The sequence below is a fragment of the Pan paniscus genome, chromosome 4 (genome assembly GCF_029289425.2).
Source record: "Pan paniscus chromosome 4, NHGRI_mPanPan1-v2.0_pri, whole genome shotgun sequence".
Taxonomy (NCBI): Eukaryota; Metazoa; Chordata; class Mammalia; order Primates; family Hominidae; genus Pan; species Pan paniscus.
Window position 1 is genome coordinate 149,477,926 of NC_073253.2, and position 22,297 is coordinate 149,500,222.

The following is a 22,297-nucleotide window of genomic DNA, read 5'->3' on the forward strand; positions in this document are numbered from 1 at the left end:
CAGAGGTTGTAGCGAGCCGAGAGCACATCACTGCACTCCAGCCAGGGTGACAGCAAGATTCCATCTCAAAAAAAAAAAAAAAAAAAAGGGATACCAAGTGGCCAGTCTAAATTCATTTGCTTGTGTGGCTCACTGGATGCCTTAAAAAAGGATAAAGTGGACAAGTAGTATGTCCAAAGAAACAATAGCCTGGACAGATATTTGAGTCCTGTAAATGAGGCTGGGGCTGTATGTAGATCTGGTGGTGCTTGCTGTAAGGGTTTAATAATAGAGCCAAAGCCCTGTAATCCCAGCACTTTGGGAGCTGAGGTGGGCAAATCACCTGAGGTCAGGAGTTCGAGACCAGCCTGACCAATATGATAAAACCCCGTCTCTGCTAAGAATACAAAAATTAGCCAGCGTGGTGGCGGGTGCCTGTAATCCCAGACACTTGGGAGGCTGAGACAGGAGAATCACTTGAACCCCAGAGGGAGAGGTTGCAGTGAGCGGAGATTTCATCATTGCACTCCAGCCTGGGCAACAAGGACGAAACTCCGTCTCAAAAAATAAATACATAAAATAAAAATAATAGAGCCAAAGCCTCTTTTAGATGATTTTGCTGCATTCAAGCTTTCTAAATCCAAGGCGTTGTGTGTGGGTGTGTCTGTCTGTCTATCCTTCTCATTATGTGTTCATTTCTATCTGGTGGGGAAGCAGAAGTCATTATGTCTATAAATCTTGCATCTTTTGAGCCTTGACATATTTTAGACAATGTCCCAGTGGATGCCACATGTCCAGTCATCTGTGACTCCTTCAGGAAACTAAAATGCACACCTAGAGAGGAAAGAGTCGAAAGCCAGAAATGCAGGTAGAGTCCACGCTGAGGTTCAGGTCATCCAATAGAGTGTTTCTTAGAAAATAAGCCTTCTGCAGTATGCAGAGGAAAGGCTTTCCTCCCTACCTCCGGCTGCTGCTCTGCCTCCTTCCTGCATAATTTTTTAAAGCATGCAAAATGAAATGAGGCCCTTCACGTATGAGACAGCTATTTTCTCAGGTCTCATGCCTTCCTTATGAATAGCTCAAATAATACAACTTATAATTATGCTTTGCCTGGCAGCATATTTTTGCCTTCTGAGTGATAGTTGATATTTCCTGGCAAGTAAATACCCTTGGGAATGAGCCCCTTCTGTCCCACCTGGTGCAGGCGGCCCCTTTGTTAGTGTTCCTACCTGCCCTGGCCTCCAGGGCTGCCTCCCTGCAGTTCTTAGGTCATTTCACCAAGAAGCGCTCCCCAACTTCCTCACTTATCCCAGTGGCACAGGGAGGTCTGAGCACCCCTCCCGAGGGAGCCATGCCAATCTGATTAATTAAGGTAAATAGGGGAGTGATCGGTAGTGGCTTAAACTCCAGTCAGGTAACCTAGGTAACGGCAGGGAGTCTGTGCCACTGCTGACAAGTAATGTGGGATTAATTTCTTCCCAGATCTATGGCCTTCTTTTAGGCTCAGGGTCCTCTTCAGGAGCCTCAAGAAGGAATTAGGCTATTGGATAACAGGGGGAGGGGAATTGGTAACAGTCAACCAGGGTTACTTGTGGGTGTTTTGTCCCTCCAGGAACACCACGTGGGCAGTGTAATGGAGTATAGTGGGCAGACATCAGAGGCCTGGGGGTCAGCGCCACTCACCTGCATCAGGAACTTGAGCAAATCCCTCCTGAACCTTGCGTTAGCCAGCTCCATGTTCCTATCCCAGCTACCACTTCCATGTCAGTTTCCTCATCTATAAAATAGGAACGATAATAATAGTGCCACCCTCTAGGCTTGTGGTGAAGATAAGGACTTGAAATTGCCTAGCACAGAGCCTGGAACATAGAGAGTCCAATAAGTGTTAGCATTTCAGGTCTTCTCTATGGGAGAAAGAGGCTCGGAGTGCTCTGTCTTATATGTACTCTTTTTTTACAGACAGGGTCTCACTCTGTCGCCCAGGCTGGAGTGCAGTGGCCGGATCATAGCTTACTGCAACCTTGAATTGTGTACTCTAGACTATCAGGTAGGAAATGGGCTCAGCCTGGAGGTGGATCTGCAGTTTCTGGTGGTTAGGAAAGGGGGCTGCAGATGGGGAATGCCGAGGGCGAGGGGTCAGCTGAGGCCAAGAGGGCAGGCAGGAAGATTGGGACTAGGGAGAGAGTGGCCTCAGGGCCAGGAGAGGAGTGGAGAGGTTAACACTGCACTCAGAGAAGAACCTAAGCTGTTGGAGGAGGATCTTCTGAGGCCACAGATATAGAGGTGTGGCCCCTGCAGGAATTTGGTTGAAGCCTGACTTCCTGTCTAGTGGCCCAGATCACTTGCTGAGCATGCAGTTTTATAGCTGCTGCTCCTGGCTTGAACACTGGCCAGCACTGAGAACCTGATTCTGGTGGTTTCTCCACCATATGAAACAAAGATCGTGGAGAAATAAAGTCACATGAAAAAGATGTGTAAGCTTCCTGTTCAGGGAGTGAGGCCAGCAGATGCATAATGTATGGTTTCTCATGCTGCAAGTGGACTGGGGAGAGAGTTTGCAATCTGTGGAAACATTTCAGACTTTGGCAAGTTATAAAAGGAGAGAGGGTTGCCAGGAGCATAATGTCCAGTAAATAGCCCTGAGCCTGGCCAAATAACCTCAGACAAGCCAATCCCTGGGGCTCAGTTTGTTTATTAAAAAATCTGGAGGGGATACACAAGCAGTTGTTAATAGTGGTTATCTCTAGGGGGTGAGAGTAAGGATTGGGAGTAGGGAGAAATTTTTATTTTTCATTGTACCCTTTTGGCTGCATCTTTCACCATGTGCCTTTATTACTTTTATAATTGCAAATCAAATTATAGGGTTTTTGGCATTTTAAAAATGCTGTGAAGGAGTTGGATTAGATCATTGGTTTTCAAACTTGTTTTTTAAAGCAGTGGAACACTTTTCACATAATCTTATTTGAAAGCCTAATTAATGTATCACAAAGAAGAAATTGGGGCCCCTCTTGCCGGGCTCCCCCTCCGCCTCCCAGTTGCTGCATCTCCAGAGATCCATTGAATGTAGTTTGAAAATAATAGGTTTATATGATTTCTCTGGAGCCCCTTTCACCTCTTCAATTCTATGCTTCCCTTCTATTTAGCAAAGAAAGCTAGGGCATTCTAGCCCTGTAGCCTAAGCTGCTGCTTGTACTGCAGTAGATGCAGACACACCCTGGCCCTTTGGAGAGTCGACAGTTGGGGAGGATGAGCTGTATACAGGCTGAATGTCATTCAGACTCTGGAGGACAGGAAACAGGTCAACCTTGAGTTACTTCTGGGTTGAAATGATAGACAATGTTAGAAGGTGGATTTTGCAACAATTCCAGGTAAAACTGAACCTGGGGCTTTGATAGGTAGGATGCTAAAGAGACATTGAAATGGTGTAAGGTGATAGAAAACCATTCCCCTTGTAAAAACATGCTTATGAACACAGACCTGCTGCTTACTTATGCTACTATCTTGCCAAGTTGCTTAGCTTCTTGGAGTCTGTAAAAAGGAGAACTACTAGTGCCTACTTCCTGGAACTGTTGAAAAGATTAAATGAAACTGTATATCTAAGTGCCTGGTATATTGCCTTGCTCATGATAGGAGCTCAATAAATGTGGGTCACCATCATCGTCACCAACTTCCTGGACAAGTTAGAAAATGGCCTTGCCACCTCTTCCTACGTGTTCTTGGTGAAACCTGTAACCTCTCAGGACCTCATTTTTCCTTATCTGTAAATTACAGGTACTCAACCAGCTCAGGAATTGCAAATTGGTGGCCTGCTAGATAAAATCTAGCCTGCAAACATGTTTGTTTATCTAATGTAATAAACTAAAAATCAAGAAATAGCCCCTAGAAATCTGAATTTTCCAGCTTCTCTTTGAAAAATGAACATCTAGTTCCATTGGCCCTCACTTGGCAACAGTTGGCTGGAGCTGGGGTAGCAGCTGCCCCTCACATGGGCATGCATGCACTTGCCTCTCCCCCAGCCATCATATTTCTGCAGTGCCTTACACCTGGCCACTCCCCCTTCACAACATACATAAGCAGCTGAGTTTCCAACGTCTGGATTGGAAGGTTTCAGGAATTCTGTGGCTTTCTCCTGGTTCTGCCACGGGCTCATTCCATGACCCTGAGTGTATTCCTTCACCTCTCTGGACTACCACATCACCGTCTATAAAACGAATGAGTTGAGCTTCCAGACTCAGCTTTCTTTGGGTCTTCTATTCAGTTCGTAAACATTTACTGAGTTGCTCCTATTTCCAGGAATTCTAAAAAGCACGTGGGAGGATACAGAGATGAATAAGAATGGGTCTGGCCCAGAGATGTTTTATAGCAATGCCTCTCAAAATGTAGTCTGCAGACCAGCACCAGTTCACAATGAGATAGATAGGGGAATTGAGGATAGTTGTTCAGAAACTTTTGTTGTAGTTTGATATTGCCATGACAGCCAGGTGCATGCTCAGTAGACTTATCTTGTTGAATAGACATAGAGCAGTTCACACGCTGTCAAGCTCGTGTGGTGAATTGCATGTGACACAAGCTGCACACTTGTTTCAGTTACTACTGGTGCTTAACAAATTGCCCCCAAACTTAGTGGCTTTAAAAGAACAACAGTCATTCATTTGTTCAAATCTACAATTTGAGCAGGACTTTGCAGAACACTTTATCTCTGCTGCACACAGCGCCTGCCAGGTGGGTCAGCAGGGGCCACAGCATCCACTTCCAAGATGGCTCATTCGCATGACTGGTGAGGTGGTGCTGGCTGTCAGTTCCTTTCCATGTCGACCTCTCCATAGAGGAGCTTCTTCATAGCATGGTGGCTGGGATCCAAGAATGAATGTCCCAAGAGAACAAGGAAAATGTGCCTGGCACTTTTATGATCTAGTCATGTAGAAATCAGAAGTCACGTTGCATCTCTGCTGCCAAACTCTATTGATTGAAGCATTCACAAAGGTTTGCCCAAGTTCAAAGGCAGAGGATGGAAATTCCACCTCTCAGTGAGCTTGTGGAAAGGTTCTAGAAGAGCACAAGGGACAGAAGATTTCATTGCAGCTAGCCTTTGAAAATACAATCTGCCATACTATTGAGAAGTATATTATGTTCCTATTGCTGTGTAACAAGTTGCTACATATTTAGTGGCTTAAAACAATAAGAATTTATTAGTTCAGAGTTTTACAGGTCATGAGTCTAACTAAGCTGACTAAACAGGAGTTTCTGCTTAGGGTCTGACAAGGCCAAAATCAATGTTTCAGCCAGGCTGGGCTCTTATCTGGAGGCTCTGGAGAAGAGTCCACTTCCAGACTCATTCAGGGTGTTGGCAGAATTCAGTTTTTTGCAGTTCAGGATTGAGGCCCCTGGTTTTTGTGCAGGCCAGGGGTTGCTGTCTGTTCCTAGAGGCTACCCATACATGGCCCCCTTGATCTACAAAACCAGCAATGCCATATTTAATTCTTCTCTCTCTTCAAATCACTTTGACTTCCTTTCAGTACCGCCAGATGGAGAAAGCTCTCAGCTTTTTGTGTGTGATTAGGTTAAGTCGACCTGGATAATCTCCGTTTTGCCATATAACTTGATGTAATCACAGGAGTGATATCTCATCATATTCACAGGTTCCATCTCCACTCAAAGGGGAGGGGATTATAGGAGGATGAAGGTCATTGGAAGTCATTCTTAGAATTCTGCCTACCACAGATGGTTTCATTCACAGTGAATTAGAAATTGAAGTGGTTCTTCATTACAGATAGTTTAAAAACACTAGTTTAGAGTCCAGTAAGAGGGAATAACATGTATATAAATGGCTATAGTTTAAGACTTTAAGTGCTAACTTCCAAAAAGAGAGAGGCAGAGAGAGCGCAGTGAGAGGTTAGTGGAAGGGAGATTATTTTGTAAGCGGAGGGGGGATAGAAGTGGGGCCTCTTGAAGATGTGGTGTTTGAACTGAACCTTGGAAGATAGGTGTTGTTTGGATCTTAAAAAATGAGGTGGGAGGACAAGATTCAAACAGTTCTATTTCTATTTTGGCACCTTAGCTTGCAAACACAGAACGGAACTGAATCCTCTCTAAGGTCATTTGATTCCTCCTTACCATAAACAATGCTGTATAAAAAATTACTCCAAAGCTCAGTGACCTCAAACAACAACCGTATGTTGTTGCTCAAAGGACTACACATCAGTCAGGTGGTTTCTCTGGCCTTGGCTGTGCTGACTCATGTATCTCTGGTCAACTGGGGCTGGGCTGGGCAGCTCTGCTAAACTTGGCTGGGCTCTCTCATATCCTTGGGGCTTGGCTCTCTGTCAGCTGTCTAGGATTACCTCAGTTCTTCTCCACATGTCTTATCTTCTGCTTGCCTCTAACATCTTTCTAGCATACTAGGCTGGGTTTGTTCCCATAGAGGAGGAAGAAGGACGAGAAATAAGTACAAAAGAGTACAAGTCTCTCGAAGCTTGGACTCAAGCTGGCACACTGTCACTTCTACCTCATTCTTTTGGCCAAGGCAAGTCACAGAGCCAGACCAACTTCAATAGGTGTGGAAAGAGACTCCACTCTTGATGGGAGGAGCTGCACAATCCCTTTGCAAAGGGCCTGGGATGGAGGATTCAGACCACTTTCACAATCTACTGTAGTCATTCTGAGAAATCTTCCTAAACTCTAGAATGAAAGAAATTCAAATGCATTGTTTCTCAAGCTAAGCCAAGGCTTTTGGAGAAATCTGCATGTAATAAACCATTTGGAAAATGTACAGTGACCCATAAACCAGAGTTATCAGAAGTCAGGCTTATAAAATAGTCTACAGTCTTCTTTGTGAGTGAAAGACAAAAGAGGAGTATTTCAGGGCAACTTTATTACCTTTACTCATGTGGTACTCATTATCAACACCCAGCCCCGGTGCTCCTCTGCAAAACTGTTCCCAGAACCATTCTTCTGGCTTCTGAGAATTTGTGGTTCTTCTCCCAGGTCCCAGTAGCAGTTTTTGAAATGAAAGGATCTCCAATCTGTCCTGTATCATAGACATAAATCATTGTCTTTTATGATATTCCCTGGAGTACCTAACCTAAGGCCAAAAAATAGTAATTGCACAATAAACATGTTTTAGGTGAATGGATAGATGGATGAATGGATGAATGAGTGGACCAGATGGGTGACAGATGCTTCAGAAATTGACTGAAACCTTCCTTTGGAAAATGTTAACATAAACTTTATTTCCCTCCTTCCAAGTTAGTATGTCAGTTTGAAATCTTGGTGTAGTTGTTTCATGTCTGTGAGCTTTTTTAAAACAAAACAAAACTGGATTGCACACTGCCAAGGGGAAGAATCATGTTGTATTCTCCCTCATCAACCCAATCTTATAAGCATCAAAAAAGTCTGTGAGCTTCCTAGGGTATTAATCATTGTCTAGTGGGTGGGGGTAGATGAGTGGTTGTTGGAGTTGGGGACTTCTAGTCAAATAAACTTGTGAAATGCTGGATTAAACAAAGTTAGACAGCTTTCTTTTCTGTGTGACTTCAAAGAGCCTTTAATATGCTAATATACATTATGAATCACCAGAAGGGTATTAGAATATGTAAGAGTTGAAAACGAGAAGAATTGGCTTTTTTAGAGGGGAGGAGAAGGGAGGTATTTTTTTATTGTGCTAAATGAATATAATAGTTGTCATTTTAACCATTCATAAGTGTACTATTGTGTGGCATTAAATATGTTCACAATGCTATGTAACCATTACCACTATCTATACCCAATTTTTTAATGATTCCCAACAATAACTCCCTGTAAACAACAATCCTCGTTCTTACTCCTCTGTAACCTCTGTTCTACTTTCTGTCTTTATGAGTTTGCCTATTCTAGGTACCTCATATAAGTGGAATCATACAATGTATGACCTTCTGTGTCAGGCTTGTTTCACTAAGCATAATATGGTCAAGGTCTATCCATGTTGTAGTAGATATCAAAATTCCATTCTTCTTTATGACTTAATAATATTCCATTTTATATATGTCACATCTTGTTTCTACCTTCATCTATTAATGGACACTTGAGTTGTTGCTACCTTTTGTCTATTGTGGTAATGTGACTATTATGAACATTGGCCTAGGAATGTCTGTTTGAGTCCCTGCTTTCAGTTCTTTTAGATACATACCTAAAATGGAATTGTTGGATCATATGGTAGTTCTACATTTAACCTTTTGGAAACCACAAAACTTTTTAACAGCAGCTGCACCATTTTGCATTTTTACTAGCAGTGCACAAAGGTTTCAGTTTCTCCACCCACATCCTCACTAACACTTGTTGTTTTCCACTTTTTAAATTATAGCTAGCCTAGCAGGTGTAAAATGATATTTAATGCTAGTTTTTGTTGTTGTTGTTGTTGTTTTGTTTTTTTTTTTTTTTTTGAGATGGAGCTTTGCTCTTGTTGCCCAGGCTGGAGTGCAATGGCGCGATCTCGGCTCACCACAACCTCTGCCTCCCAGGTTCAAGTAATTCTCCTGCCTCAGCCTCCCAAGTAGCTGGGAGTACAGGCACGCACCACCACACCCAGCTAATTTTGTATTTTTAGTAGAGATGGGGTTTCACCATGTTGGCCAGGCTGGTCTCGAACTCCTGACCTCAGGTGATCCACCTGCCTCGGCCTCCCAAAGTGCTAGTATTACAGGCATGAGCCTCCGCACCTGGCTTAATGGTAGTTTTGATTTGCCTTTCCCTATAGTGACATTGTGTACTTGACTCACTGCAGCCTCAAACTCCTAGGCTCAAGCAATCCTCCCATCTCATCCTCCCAAGTAGCTGGGACTATAGGAATGTGCCACCACACCTGACAAATTTTTTTTTTATTTTGTTTTTATAGAGATGGGGTCTCACTGTGTTGCCCAGGCTGGTATGAGTTCTTTATGCATTCTGAATATGTCCTTAATCAAATACGTGTTTTATGCAGTATGGAAGTTCCTCAGAAAGCTAAAAATAGAACTGCCATATAATCCAGCAATCCCACTTCTGGGTATATATCCAAAGAAAAGGAAATCAGCCTGTCAAAGAGACATCTGTACTCTCATGTTTATTGCAGCAAGATAAGGAATCCACCTAAGTATCCATCAGCAGATAAATGGATAAAGAAAATGTGGTATATATACAGAATAGAATATTTTTCAGCCATAAAAAAGAATGAAATTATGTTATTTGCAGCAACATGGATGAAACTGGAGGTAGTTATGTTAAGGGAAATAAACCAGGCACAGAAAGACAAATATCGCATATTCTCACTCATACGTGGGAGCTAAGATAGTTGACCTCATAGAAGTAGAGAGTAGAATAGTGGTTACTAGAGACTGGGAAGGGAATGGGTAGAGGAGATAGGAAGAGGTAGGTTAATGGATACAAAATTACAGCTTAGATAGGACTAAGTTCTAGTGTTCTATAGCACTGTAGGATGACTGTAGTAAACAATAATTTATTATATTTTTTCAAATAGCTAGAAGAGAGGATTTTGAATGTTCCTAACACAAAGAAGTGATCAAGGTTTGAGGTGATGGATATGCTAATTACCCTAATTTGATCATTATACATTATATGCAGGTATCAAAATATCATTTTGTACCCTATAGGTATGTACAATTATTATGTGTCCATTAAAAATATTATTTTAAAAGATACATGTTTTGCAGATATATTCTCCCAGTTCATGGCTTGTCCCTTAAACAACCGAAGTTTTCAATTGTGATGAATTCCAACTTATTCATATTTTATTGCAGTTTGTGTCCTCTTTAAGAAACCTTTGCCTAAACCAAAGTCACTAAGATTTTCTCACATACTTTCTTCTACAAATTTTATAGTTTTGGCTCTTACGCTTAGGTCTATGATCTATTTCAAGTTTATATCATGTAGGGTGTGAGGAAGTATGAGGTGTATTTTTTTGACATATGAATATCTAATTGTTTGGACACTATTTGTTGAAAAGATTATCCTTTACCTATTGAATTTTCTTAGTGCCTTTGTTTAAAAACAACTGAATGCATATAGTTATGAGCTGTCCACTCCATTGATCACATATCTGTCCTTACCTTAGGGCCACTCTCTGTTGGTCACTGTATCCCAGGAGTGCCTCGAAATTAGGACATGTAAGTCCTCCAACTTTGCCCCTCTTTTGAAAAAGAATTATTTTGGCATTTTTCCAGGTCTGTTGAATATCAGTTTCTATAAAGGATAACTTGAGTTGATAGATCAATTTTGAGAGGACTCACATTTTAACAATATTGAGTCTTCTGACCAATAAACATGACGTATCTCTCCATTTATTTAGATCTTTGATTTCTCTAGCAGTGTTTTGTAGTTTTCAGTGTATAGGTCTTACACATTTTGTTAAATGTATCTCGACTATTTGATATTTTTGACACCGTGGAAATCAGTATTTTAACATCAGTTTTCGATGTTTCATTGATAGTATTTAGAAATAAGATTGATTTTTGTATATTGACCTTATATCTTTTGACGTTGCTAAACTCATCAGCTCTACTAGCTTTTTTGTAGATTCCTTAGCATTTGTTTTATAGATAATCATGTCATGGGCAGATATTATTTTGATCCCCATTCTACCATCAAATAATGGAGACCTGGAAAGACAAGGGTACCTGCCTAAGGTCCTGCTCTTCATAAATGCACAGCCAGGAAACTGAAGCCTGTGTCTTTTGGGTCCTCCTTCAAGGACCTCTCCACACCCTAACCTAAGCTAAGCTGTTCCTCAGTCTTTCAAGCCTGAAGAGAAGAATCTTATATTGGTTACGATTATATTTGAATGGTTCAAACAAGATAGTGTATTTTTCTCTCACTTCAAAGTCTGAAGGTTTGAAGTCCAGGACTAGTATCATAGTTCTGCCCCCTGAAGTCCTCAAGAACCTGTACCCCCTGCTGATGGCTTCAGCCATCCCTAGGGCATGGAGGCACCTCATGGTCCATCATGGTGGCCTTTGCATTCTAGGCAGCAAGATAGAGGAAGGGATAAACAAGAAAGGCAAAAGTGCACATTAGTAGTTTTTTCTGGTAAGTTCCATGAGGCTGGCTCTTAACCTGTTTTGTGCTGTAATAACAGATGCCAGAAACTGGATAATGTATAAAGAAAAGAAATGTATTTGGTCACAGTTCCTGAGGCTGGGAAGTCCGAGATCAAGGGCAGCATCAGCTGAGGGCTTTCTTGCTGCGATATAAGGTGGTAGAAAGCATCACATGGGTGAGAGAGATGGTTGGGACCAAATTCATCCTTTATAAGGACGCTGCTCTCACAGTAATTAACCCACTCTCTCCATAACAGCATTAATCCATTCATCAGGGCAGAGCTCTCATGAGCTAATCACATCTTAAAGGTTCCACCTCCCAGTACTGTTGCACTGGGGATTCAGTTTCCAACACACAAACTTTGGGGATCATGCTCAAACCATAGCAGGCTACCATGCAGCTCCTCCACTCGCCTCTCATTGACAGAACCCAATCAAGCCACATCTAGCTACAAGGATGTCAGGAAAATATCATCTTTATTCTGAGCAATCATATTCCCAGCTAAAATTCTTATTACTGTGGAAGAAAAGAACGGCTCCTAGGGGATATACAGCAATTTCTGCCACAAGCCTTAGTTAGGAATCCAGAAAGGAAACCATTTGAAAATGAAAGAAGGAAGAAGGTGGAAGAGTTCAAAGCCTGTTGCATCTTTTTAAAAATTATTTTAGGATCAGGTGAGCCAGCTCTCTTTTGAGCTTTGTAGCCCATTAAGTTGACCTGAAGCCATTTAGTCATAGGATAAAGTCAATCCTCAGAACCCTTTTATGGTATTAAATCTTTGGACTATATTAGACATGTCTAATCCTTGGGTGACCTTTCCTTCATCTGGAAAAGATAAAAGATGTCTCCACTCATTCATTCATTATTCATTCATTCAACAGAAATTGATGTCTTCTCATAGAGCTCACAATTTGGGGAGAGATAGACAATATTCAAATGATCATCCAAATGAATGTGAAGTCACAAAGGAGCAGTGAGGATGCTGTAAGGTCCCATATCAGGGGCAGTGATCTAGCCAGAGGGGTTAGGGAAGCTTGCCTGAGGGTTTAGATGATTCCTGTGGGAGCATCTGCATTCATAGCAGTTTGCTGTGGTCTGGGAAGACTGTCCTTTGTGCTGTCTTTTGGTTGCACCTCACACATCCTGCCTGGGACACCATATATCTAAGAAATCGTTATATAAGAACAAGAGAGGCTGGGCATGATGGCTCACGCCTGTAATCTCAGCACTTTGGGAGTCCCAGGTGGGATGATCACCTAAGGCCAGGAGGTTGAGACCAACCTGGGCAACATAATAAGACCTCGTCTGTTAAAAAAAAAAAAAAGCCAGGTGTGGTGGTGCATGTACCTGTAGTCTTAGTTTCTTGGGAGGCTGAGGCAGGAGGATTGCTTGAGCCCAGGAGGTCAAGGCTGGAGCTGCAGTGAGCTATCACCATGCTACTGCAAGCCAGCCTGGGCAACAGAGCAAGATCCTATCTCTTAAAAAAAATAAATAAATAAAAACAAGAATACCAGAGTGACAGAGTGAGAGTGAGGTGGGATAGGTAAGGGGCTGCGTGCTGCCCAGGAGATTCAGAGCCTTTCGTGGCCTCCACCCTAAGAGAAACAAAGAAGAAGAGTTCAGAGAGTTCTCAGTTTCCAAGATGGGAGATGGAGGAGGCCAACATCATTGTCCAGGCAGAGACTTTCCTCCTGGGCCAGGAAGGAGTCCAAAGAGGAGGGGACTACCATCAGTCACATGTTGCTTCCCCATGCCCCTACCCCTCTCCCCGTCTTGGGGGACCTTTGCAAGCAGTGAGCAGCCAGCCAGCTCAAGGAGCCAAGATTGTGGAAATCAACCAGTGGGTCACTGTCTACCAGGTGTACTTGGAAATTCACTCTTCCAGCTTAAGGCAGCTGTGGCAGATGGGTCCTGTCCCCTGACCAATGCCAGCTGATGGGTAAGCGCTGCTTGCAGCACAGTGTTGAGAAAGATTCTCGAAGTCTGGGATCTACAAGGAAGGATATTACAATAGGTTGGTGATGTCTGCTTTTACCCTGGTGCAACTGAGAGGAAGGAATGGGACATAAATATAAAAATGCTTTGTAAATTATAAAATACTACCAAGTAGTAACTAATAATGGTAGCTAGCATTGCTAGTGCTTTCTAGATACCAAACACTGCTAAGAGCTATACTTGCTGCATCTCATTTAATCCTCATAATAACCTTTATGCTAGGTACTATTAATTTCCCCCATTTTACAGTTGGGAAACCAAGGCTTGTGAAAATAGCGTAACTTGCCCAAGATCAGAGAGCTAATAAACAGAACTGTGGCACAAGCCTAGGCATTTCTGATGCCAAAGCAGATGGTCTTCTTCACTTTGGTCTGCTGTCTTCAGAATGTAGGGGATTATGATTATAATTATTACTATTATTAGAGCAACTACTTTATTACTGTGTGGCTCAACCCTACTTACCCAGCTAGGAGACTAATAGGATGTGTTTGCAGTCATTTTTTAGTCTCTCTCTGAAAAGTAGGAACTTGCCTTCTGATGAGCTTTCCAGTTCCTTTTTTTCTTTTTACCCATCCACAGCTGCTGTGCAGAGCAATATTGCAGCCCTTGCTCCTGCCCAGCCCGTCAAGCCTCTAAGAAGAGCACTTTCTAGGGGCTTTCCTGTGATTGATCACACATCAGCTAGACTGAGATTTTCAAAACCTCTTGTGAGTTGCCCTCTTGGTACAGAAGTATGATTCATCTCAGCACATTTTCCTTATTTGAGAGCTATGTTCCTGCAGCCTTTCTAGATACTGAGTTTGGGAAGGAATGGGCAGGTACATGTGGTAGGTGCTATTAGCTGTGATGATTACACTCATGTGGCAGTTGGCAGTTTGCAAAACGCTTTCATATCGATTTTCTCTCCAAGCCTCAGTTTTCTCATCTACAAAGTGGATATAATGACGATAATAATATAGTCAAGTCTAATCTCATGAAAGAGTTAGGCTATAATAAACCCACCACTTAAGGTGAAAATAACACAAAATCAGAATCACCCTTGACAATCGCCCATGGAATATGAAGACACACCACCTCTCAAAAGTCCAGTGTAGGCAGTTTTAACTCCAGCTTGAACACCAGTGATAACTGTTTCTTTGGTTGAAGTAATCACAGTGCCTTCTGAGGTAATGAAAATACTTATCTTCCTAGAGTAGGCTCCCCCAGCACAGAGCGCTCACACTTCCAGGGGCCGGAGAGAACTGGGGCCTCCAGGGACACTGTGAGGGCAAAGGCACACTCTACATGAGCACGGGAGGCTCGCCACCACCCTTGTAGGATTTCTCTCTTCTTTCTTGACTATGTGTCACTGAATTCTTGAAGGTGAAATAGACATAAAATCCTATCTCATTAGGTCTGATTTCCTGACTTGCTTTCTATGGACAGTATTGGAACTTAAAAGTAAGGTGATGACACAGACACCAGGCTAGGTGAGGGGAGAGCTGGGCTCAGGTCCCAGGTGGGTTTCACCTGCATCTCTGGGACTATTGATATCCAGATCTTACAGATGAACTTCTCACCTGACTGTCCAAGTTCTCAGGCTATATTTCTTGACTCAAACCCACAGGACCCTAGTAACCCTATTTTTAAAAAAAATCTGTGTGTGCCCACCCCTACTTCTGCCTTCCCAGCACAAGCTAGCATCATCTCTGCCTGCACCACTGTGATAGCCTCCTTCCCAGCCTCCACCCCTCCTCTTGGCCTCCTAATCCCTTTTCCACTTGGCTACAAGAGAGCTTTCCAAATGCAACCTGATCTTATCACCTCCTTATACACTTGTATTTCTAAATGCTCCTGGAGGAAAGACAGAATCCTCACCCCTGTCCACCTCTCATTCCTACCAGACTTTCCCTGCTTCTCTGTGCACCACACACACTGCTCTTCCAGGCCCTCCTATGATTCATGTTTGCTCAGCCACAGAATCTTTGCATATCTTTACTTTTCCCTCTATCTGGAATGCTCTGTACTCCTCTTTCTACTGAGTTAACCTGTAATCCAATTTTCTCAAGAAAACCTTGCAGGCTGGATCAGATCCCCCCAGTCTGATCTGAAAGAAAGGGACTCTCTTTGTACCATGTACCCCTCTTTTATGGCCTGCCACTGTAGCTTTTTTAATTTACCTGTAGTTTCGGATGAAAGTCTGCATTTCCCCACCACCACACATACTTCTATAAGCTCTATGAGAGTAGGACCCCGTCCGTCTTCCTCACCAGTATATCCTCAGCACCTAGCACAAGGCTTGATTTGTGCTTGTGTTCATCATACACTTAAGTTGATGGACAGATGGACAGACAGACAGATGGACAGATGGATTGATAGGTAAGAGACTCAGATGAACATTATCAAATTATCGATCAGAGTCGATTTGGTTTTTTTTTTTTTTTTTTTTCCAGTGATAAAACATTTGGGCACTTATCCTGAAGAAAGTGTTGAAATTATTCTTTTAGAATGGAAGGGAAAAGCTACTGAAGGTTCTATTTGCCCTTTAGATAACAGACATTCCAAAGTATCTTGGCTTTTTTTTCTCCCTGCTGTTTAAAAAATCTTTTAATGAGCTTTCATGCCTTACGTAGCAAATGACCTTTTCTAGAGCCACCTACACCAAACAAAGGAATTGGAGGGTTGATATGGTTCTGCCCTTGGAAACACAGGATCAGCCCTTTGAAACAATGGCTCCTATCTGTGAGTGACCTTCCCCTCTTAGAGAAGGGCTAGATTTCAGATTTCAGCATCCTGGTGTTGAGACAATGGAGTTACTGGAGTGGGGACAACAGACACAGCCCCATTGCTGATTGGAACAGCAGGACTTGCCTGACGTGGGCCCAGCAGACGTAGTCTCGTGGTTGCTGGGTTGTAGTGCCTCCTTCCATTCATAAATAGTGCCATTCATGTTTGATTGTTTTCTCATACAGCTTGGTCCTGGTTATAGTGAAAGTTAAGTTTTCTCAAAACAGCAGCCTACTGAATAGGTGCTAGGGTTAGGTCAGCCTCACTTAAGTCTAACTGTGGGGTACCAGAATGAATGATCCTCAGCCTATGAAAAGGGGACATTTTCTCTGAATGAAAACAAAATCATCTTTCTCCTTGCATTTCTCATGGGAGGAGGAGGATTCTGAGATTAATTGAAAGTGGAAAGGTAGTAACGTATTTTATTCTTGGAGTTCTACTTCAGCCTGTTCCTTGCTCAAAGGCTTACTGTGGCTGCCACCTGCCAAGCAGCTCAAATGTAAGGCCCTCCAATTCTGGTCCAGACTTCCTTCCTGGTCTTATTGCTCGTGACTCACTTTTGCATCCTGCTCACTCCAGCCAAATCAGGCTCCTTGCCCTAAAGTAAATATGCCCTTCACTTTCTAACTCGCATTCTTTCCACATACTTTCCCTCTAGCTGGATTCCACCCCCAACCCCCACCCCTCAACTACCAGTTAAAATCCTACCCCTTCTCTCAGGTTCCTGTCAAAGACTCTGCTTCTGCAGGAATTCTTCCCCAATCGTCCCAGGTAGAATTTAATTTTTGGCTTTTGTAAATATCTATCGAATTCATCTGTACAGCTTTCAAGGCACTATGTTATAGGCTTGTATGTGTGTATGTGTGTTTTCCTTCCTTATATACTTGTCTCATAGCTGTTTGTGGAGGCCATGGACTACCTTGTTCATCTTTGTCTCTCCCAGAGGTCTTTGGCCATAGTAGGCCCTCAGTAATCATTGTTTGCATGAATGAATTAATAAAAACAATCCAGCTTATGTCCTCAGAACTCATGAAGAAAGTACATTTATCTGATTGTCCAAACTCCCTTGTTTAAACTTTATATGCTTTGAGCTAAATTAAGCCCTACCTGGTCCTCTTTGAAGGTAATCTTGAAGAAATTGCTTTGCTGTGTGTGTGTGTGAGAGAGAGAGAGTGTGCGTGTGTGTGCATGTGTGTGTGTGTCAGAGAGAGAGAGAGAGAAGTTTATTAATCTACTTGGTAGATAAACAGATGTTTGAAATGATATAGTTATTTAAACCTCAAAGCAAAATCATTTCATTGCCTTTGTAGGGTTCTTTGAGAGGAAGGTGGAGGGGAGCCATCCTAAAATTTGCAGCAGAGCCTGGTCTCTAACACAGCCTCAGACTGTGGATAAAGCAGATGACCTGCTCAGCTTTCCTTCCAACACTGCTGTTTGAGCGCATACAGCCCTTTCCTTGTTTTGAAGACACTAGCCAGCTCAGCCAGAGATGCTCTTTGCCAAGTCTGCAGTCTTGGGATTAGAGTATGCACTTTAACAAATCTTCCTTCTTGAGCAGAATGTAGTTGGCTTGCTTCACCACCATTCTTTCCTACCTCCAAAGGCTGCCAGGCCTGCTAAATAGTGATTAAACAAAGATTAAAATTCCATTTGTGTGTGTGTGTGTTTGAACACTAATCAATTCTTTTAGTGGAATGTTAAGTAAAAGCATGCAGATACCAGAAGCAGTTATTTAGAGCAGCCAGTCAAAATCCATTGCCAATTTATTATTTAATGTGATTTCTACATTGATTCTGCCAGTCTCCTCCACACACTCTCCCTCACTTCTCTTGCCATGTTCCTTCCTAACCCCTTTGCTTCCTGTAGCAGAAGGACATCTGGAAACCAAGAGAAAGCAAAGTAGCAAAAGATGGTTGTTGAAGGAAAATAATTACAGCTTTTGTAGACAAATCTTTGAGCTTACAGAATTAAAGAAACTTAAAATTACCTCTGGATTGAAAAATCCAGACGTGCTCTTTTACATAATATTAAGTGATTGCTATTGCATAAGAATTGCTGTCTTTTGAGAAGCAATGTTCCTGCCTTTTCTGTTGTTAATGGTCTTGTGGCATTTGTTTCTATTGTAGAATGCCACTATTAACTAAGACTTTTTTCTTTCCTTGAAGAACACTGTGTTTCGATGTGGGCATATGACATCCTGTTAATGAGGAAATTCTAAATCCTGTTATCAGCAAGAGCCAGTTGAATTGAATCAGGTGTTAGATAGGTTGCCTCTGCAGGACCCACAGTTTTTCTTATTAGTTTCCCGTTTGCTCTCCTATTCCTCCAAACATGGTTATCACAAACACTGGAACATACCGTGTTTTCATAAACTTTCCCTAAAAATAATGTATTCATAGTAGCTCACCTTTACTAGGAGAGGACCTAACTTTGTCCCAGACACTGGGACACTTTGTCCCGGATTAGCTCAGTTAATCCTCCCAACAGATACTCTTATTCTGTTAGTTTTCTCTATTTATCAGTCAGGGAAATTGGACTCCACCTGCCCAGGAAGTAAAACCTAGGTTTTCCTAACTCTGGAACCAGAATGTTCCAAGTCATTAAACTAGACTACCCTTCCCATTGATGAGCATTCATTCATTCATTCAGCTGGTATTTTTCAAGGGCCTAAGATTAGTCAGGTATTGGCCTAGGAAAGTGCAGTGGTGTAATGCCCCTGCCTTCAAGAAGCTTACAGTCTATTCCAGGGAGAGAACTGCGAGCTCTGGTTTGGTCCTTGGGGCTGACAAGCTGTAGGATTTAGGGCAAGTCCATTCTACTCTGTTAGCCTCAGATTTCGTATCTGTAAAATGAGGCAGCTAGATTTAGACCAAAGGTCTTCCAACTTTATTGTGAATTAGAATCACATGGAGAATGTGTTTTCTAAAAAAGGTATCTTCCTGGGCTCCTATCTGTAGATATTTTTACTTAGTAGGTTCAGGGTGTGAGTCCAGGAATTTGCATCTATAATAAGGGCCCAGGTTCTCCAAGAACCACCTTTTGAAAGAGACTGATCTTTCTGTAAACCTCATTAGGCCTACACAGTATCTGTGCTGTCAAACCTGAATCCCTGGTGCCTGACACACTGCTTTGTACAGAGTAGGTGTCAGTAAACATTTGGTGATAGTTCAGATGATCTGAGGTTTCTTAATCTGCACTATCTCTAGAACTTCCATGGATTGTCCTCAGAGGCTCCTAAACCACCTGAAATTGACCACAATTTCCGTTAAAGTTTTTGGATAGGATTCTTAGGGCCCTTCGGGCTCCGTGTACTCTGTAATTTTTTTCTTTTTTTTTTTTTTTTTTGAGATGGAGTCTCACTCTGTTGCCCAGGCTGGAGTGCAGTTGCACAATCGCGGCTCACCACAACCTCTGCTTCCTGAGTTCAAGTGATTCTACTGCCTCAGCCTCCCAAATAGCTGGGATTATAGGTGTGTGCCATGACACTCAGCTAATTTTTTTTTTTTTTTTGTATTTTTAGTAGAGACACGGTTTCACCATGTTGGCCAGGCTGGTCTCAAACTGACCTCAAGTGATCTGCCCACCTCAGCCTTCCAAAGTATTGGGATTACAGGCGTGAGCCACCACACCTGACCAACTCTATAATTTTAAGACTGAAACTAGTTTTCCACCCTACTGAAGGCCCAGACCTATAACTGGGATACTTTTTAACCTATACAATAAAATTTGAGTTTTATATCTACATGATCTGGTGAGATGTCAATTTACAGTAGATTCTTAAAATCCTAAAGGAGTCAGTGTCCTCAATCCATGTGTAAATTAGGAGAGCGCTCAGGCTATACTGTTTGTGATTGTCTCAGTTCATCTGAAAGTACCTTTGGGCAGGTAGTGCCGTCTCCATTTTCCAGGTGGGAAAATTGAGGTACCTGTGACTCCTGTAGCTCATGCAAGGTCACACTCAAGGGTTCTTTCCCACTAAAAACTAACCTGGGAGTCAAAGGACATGGTTTTTATCCTCTTGCCTGCTGTGAGGCCTTGGTTGGGTAGCTTGGCTTGTTTGGACTTCAGTTCCTTTATCTGTAAGATGAGCGGAGGTGGACTAATTGTCTCTGAGCAGCTATTTAGCTCAGATGGCTGAGGACTCTAGCAGCTGCGTGCTTAGACATGTAGAACTCCCTGTGTCAGCAGGCTCCAAAGTCCTCCTGGTTTAGGGAAGGTATAAGGACCAATGAGACCTAAAACAGCATAGTTCATCTCTGCAGACCCTAGGAGGGAGGGATAGAGGGAGCAGTGTGCATCATAAGGCAAAGGCAGTGGAGTTAGGTATGAAACTCCCAGGATTTTGGAGCCTTAATTCTCAATGCCATCAGTTCAGCAATCCAGTGTTTCATTTTGAGAACATGATTCTAGGGGTTTACTTCTGTGAGGTCAAAACAGTGAGATTTATCCCTGTACCCCATTCCCAGTAGCACTGGAAGACTTTCACAAGCTTGTAGAGGAAATAGTATCCTTCATGGAATCTTAGACTCTTGAAGTGCCCTTTAAAGGTTGCCTAACCCTTGCTACTCAAAGTGTCTTTTTTGGCCCAGCAGCGTCAGCATCACCTGGGTTCTTGTTAGAAATGCAGAATCTCAGGCCCCGCCCTAGACCTACTGTACCAGAATCAGCATTAACAAGATCTGCGCATGATTCTCCTGCACATTAAAATTTGAGAAGCACTAGTCCCACCCTGCACTTGATTCTTCTCCTTCACATCCTGATGAACACTCAATCTTTCTATTCCTGGCCACTTCTAATATCTTCTTCCAAATGGTTTTACTTCATCCTAGCAGCAACCCAATTTTTGGAATTTCTTCTCTGTCTGAGGCCCCTCAATCATTCAGTAACATCTACCATTGGCCCTTAGTGTAGCCTTAGGACTTCATGGAACAAAATAACTTCTCCCATGTCCTCCAGGGCTTCTTATCTCCTAGTCCTCATAGTTTCTAATCTTTCCCAACCAGGATACATTCCTGAATATCCCAGCATGTTTCAAGCTCACCAGGGCCAGGCAGGTAACAAAAATGAGAGATGGGAGGCAGGTGAAATGCAATAAGGAATGGTAGGGACTGTGGCAAACTGGGGAGACGTGCCCCATCCACACAGCCCAGCTGATGAGCTGAGGGAAGTCAGCCCAGTACTGGCATGTCTTTTAGGTTTTCAAGAGAAGCCAAAAATCTTGATAAAACAATATGAAATCTCCCCATTTTCACACTAGAATTAAGAAAACCAAACCAAAGCGAAAAGCACCTTGAAAGCCACCAGGTTGTTTGCCAGTGACCACATTTGGCCCACGGGCCTCAGGGTTTTGCAGCCTTCTATGATAATTATCTGCTCAACTTGATGTGACAACACAGATCAGGTAGGATTATCATCTGCTTCATTGTAGACCAGCGGTTCTCAAACCTCAGCGTGTATCAGAATCTCTTCGAGAGCTTGCTAAAACACGGATTGCTGGGCCCCATCCCCAGAGCTTCTGCTTCTAGAGGTCTAGGGTAAGACCCTGGGAATTTGCATTTCTGGCAAGTTCCCAGGTGGCACCCATCCTGTCCCCTTCAGATACAACACTTTGAGCACCATGCCTTTAGTTTTGTGCCTTCCATTAAAAGATCCTCAGTTTGCAGAGCCTCTAGTCCCACCAGGGCTGAAGTAATCAACCAAAGTTTCCAATCTGTGGGCAGCAGAAGAGGAAAAAGAGATTGGGAGGGAGGGCTGGAGAAAGGAGAGCTAACTAGCCCCTAACTGATCAACCTTGACATCACAGAAGCAGAATATTACCTTGGGCAGGTTCCTGGCCTACCCCAAGGCTTGGTTTCTCTGTCTGTGGTATAGGGAAGTGGTCCTAGCTCAGCTTCCAGATATATTTGTTTGCTTGTGTAGGAAATTTGATATCTATTTATTTTTAGCAGAACTGTCTTCAAATGAAATCCCACATGGAACCCCAGTACATAAGACAGGTGTGTTGTTGCTCTGATTGAAGAGCAGGCAGAGCAGGCCCCTACTCTCAGCCTTCCTCTTCCCAAGGCAGTGCCGGGGTCCCCTCCTATAGAACTGTATCCTGAACTGATTAGATAGTTCCATAAGGACCTTCCAGCTCAGCTTCTGTGATTTCTAAGAATGCTGAGAACTGTTGAAAGCATGCGGCCTTAGTTTTTTTTTCCCCTCTCTAACCAAGACATCTAGCACACCAACTTTCAGAATTATCTTCTTGCAATTCAGAGAGGTCTATAGGAGAGAGAATACAAAGGATTGCTATTATTACTAGAGCTGTTATAAAGATGTTGAGCCATTGTGGAAAACCTGCTAACACAGGGATCAGCCAGAGGCTTAATAAACAAGCGCAGGGACGATTTTATTCAGGGGGCTTCTTGTTAGCACTAATGTCCAGCACACCACACATCAGGGCCTTTGAAGTTAATTATATAGGAAATAGCACTATTGGATTCTGCCT

The 22,297-nt window shown here is 42.8% G+C and overlaps 1 protein-coding gene and 1 long non-coding RNA gene across 6 annotated transcripts in view; one reads left to right on the plus strand and one right to left on the minus strand.

The window, feature by feature from the left end:
* GALNT10 (polypeptide N-acetylgalactosaminyltransferase 10) overlaps positions 1-22,297 on the plus strand; it is a 231,330-nt gene that overhangs the window by 81,035 nt on the left and 127,998 nt on the right. The window contains exon 1 of one of the 3 annotated variants that reach the window (XM_063604275.1): positions 18,685-19,277. The exons of the other annotated variants lie outside the window; for them this stretch is intronic. The gene's annotated coding sequence lies outside the window, so the exon portion shown is untranslated. Of the gene's footprint in view, positions 1-18,684; positions 19,278-22,297 lie in introns of those variants that run through there. 3 annotated transcript variants of the gene reach the window in all.
* The window catches only part of LOC129393035 (uncharacterized), a 156,192-nt gene that overhangs the window by 24,467 nt on the left and 109,428 nt on the right, over positions 1-22,297 (minus strand). For 2 of the 3 annotated variants that reach the window (XR_008625460.2, XR_010112136.1), the window contains one exon: positions 6,762-7,006. This is a non-coding gene — a long non-coding RNA (uncharacterized LOC129393035). Of the gene's footprint in view, positions 5,026-6,761; positions 7,007-22,297 lie in introns of those variants that run through there. The other variant, XR_010112137.1, reaches the window with a different exon arrangement.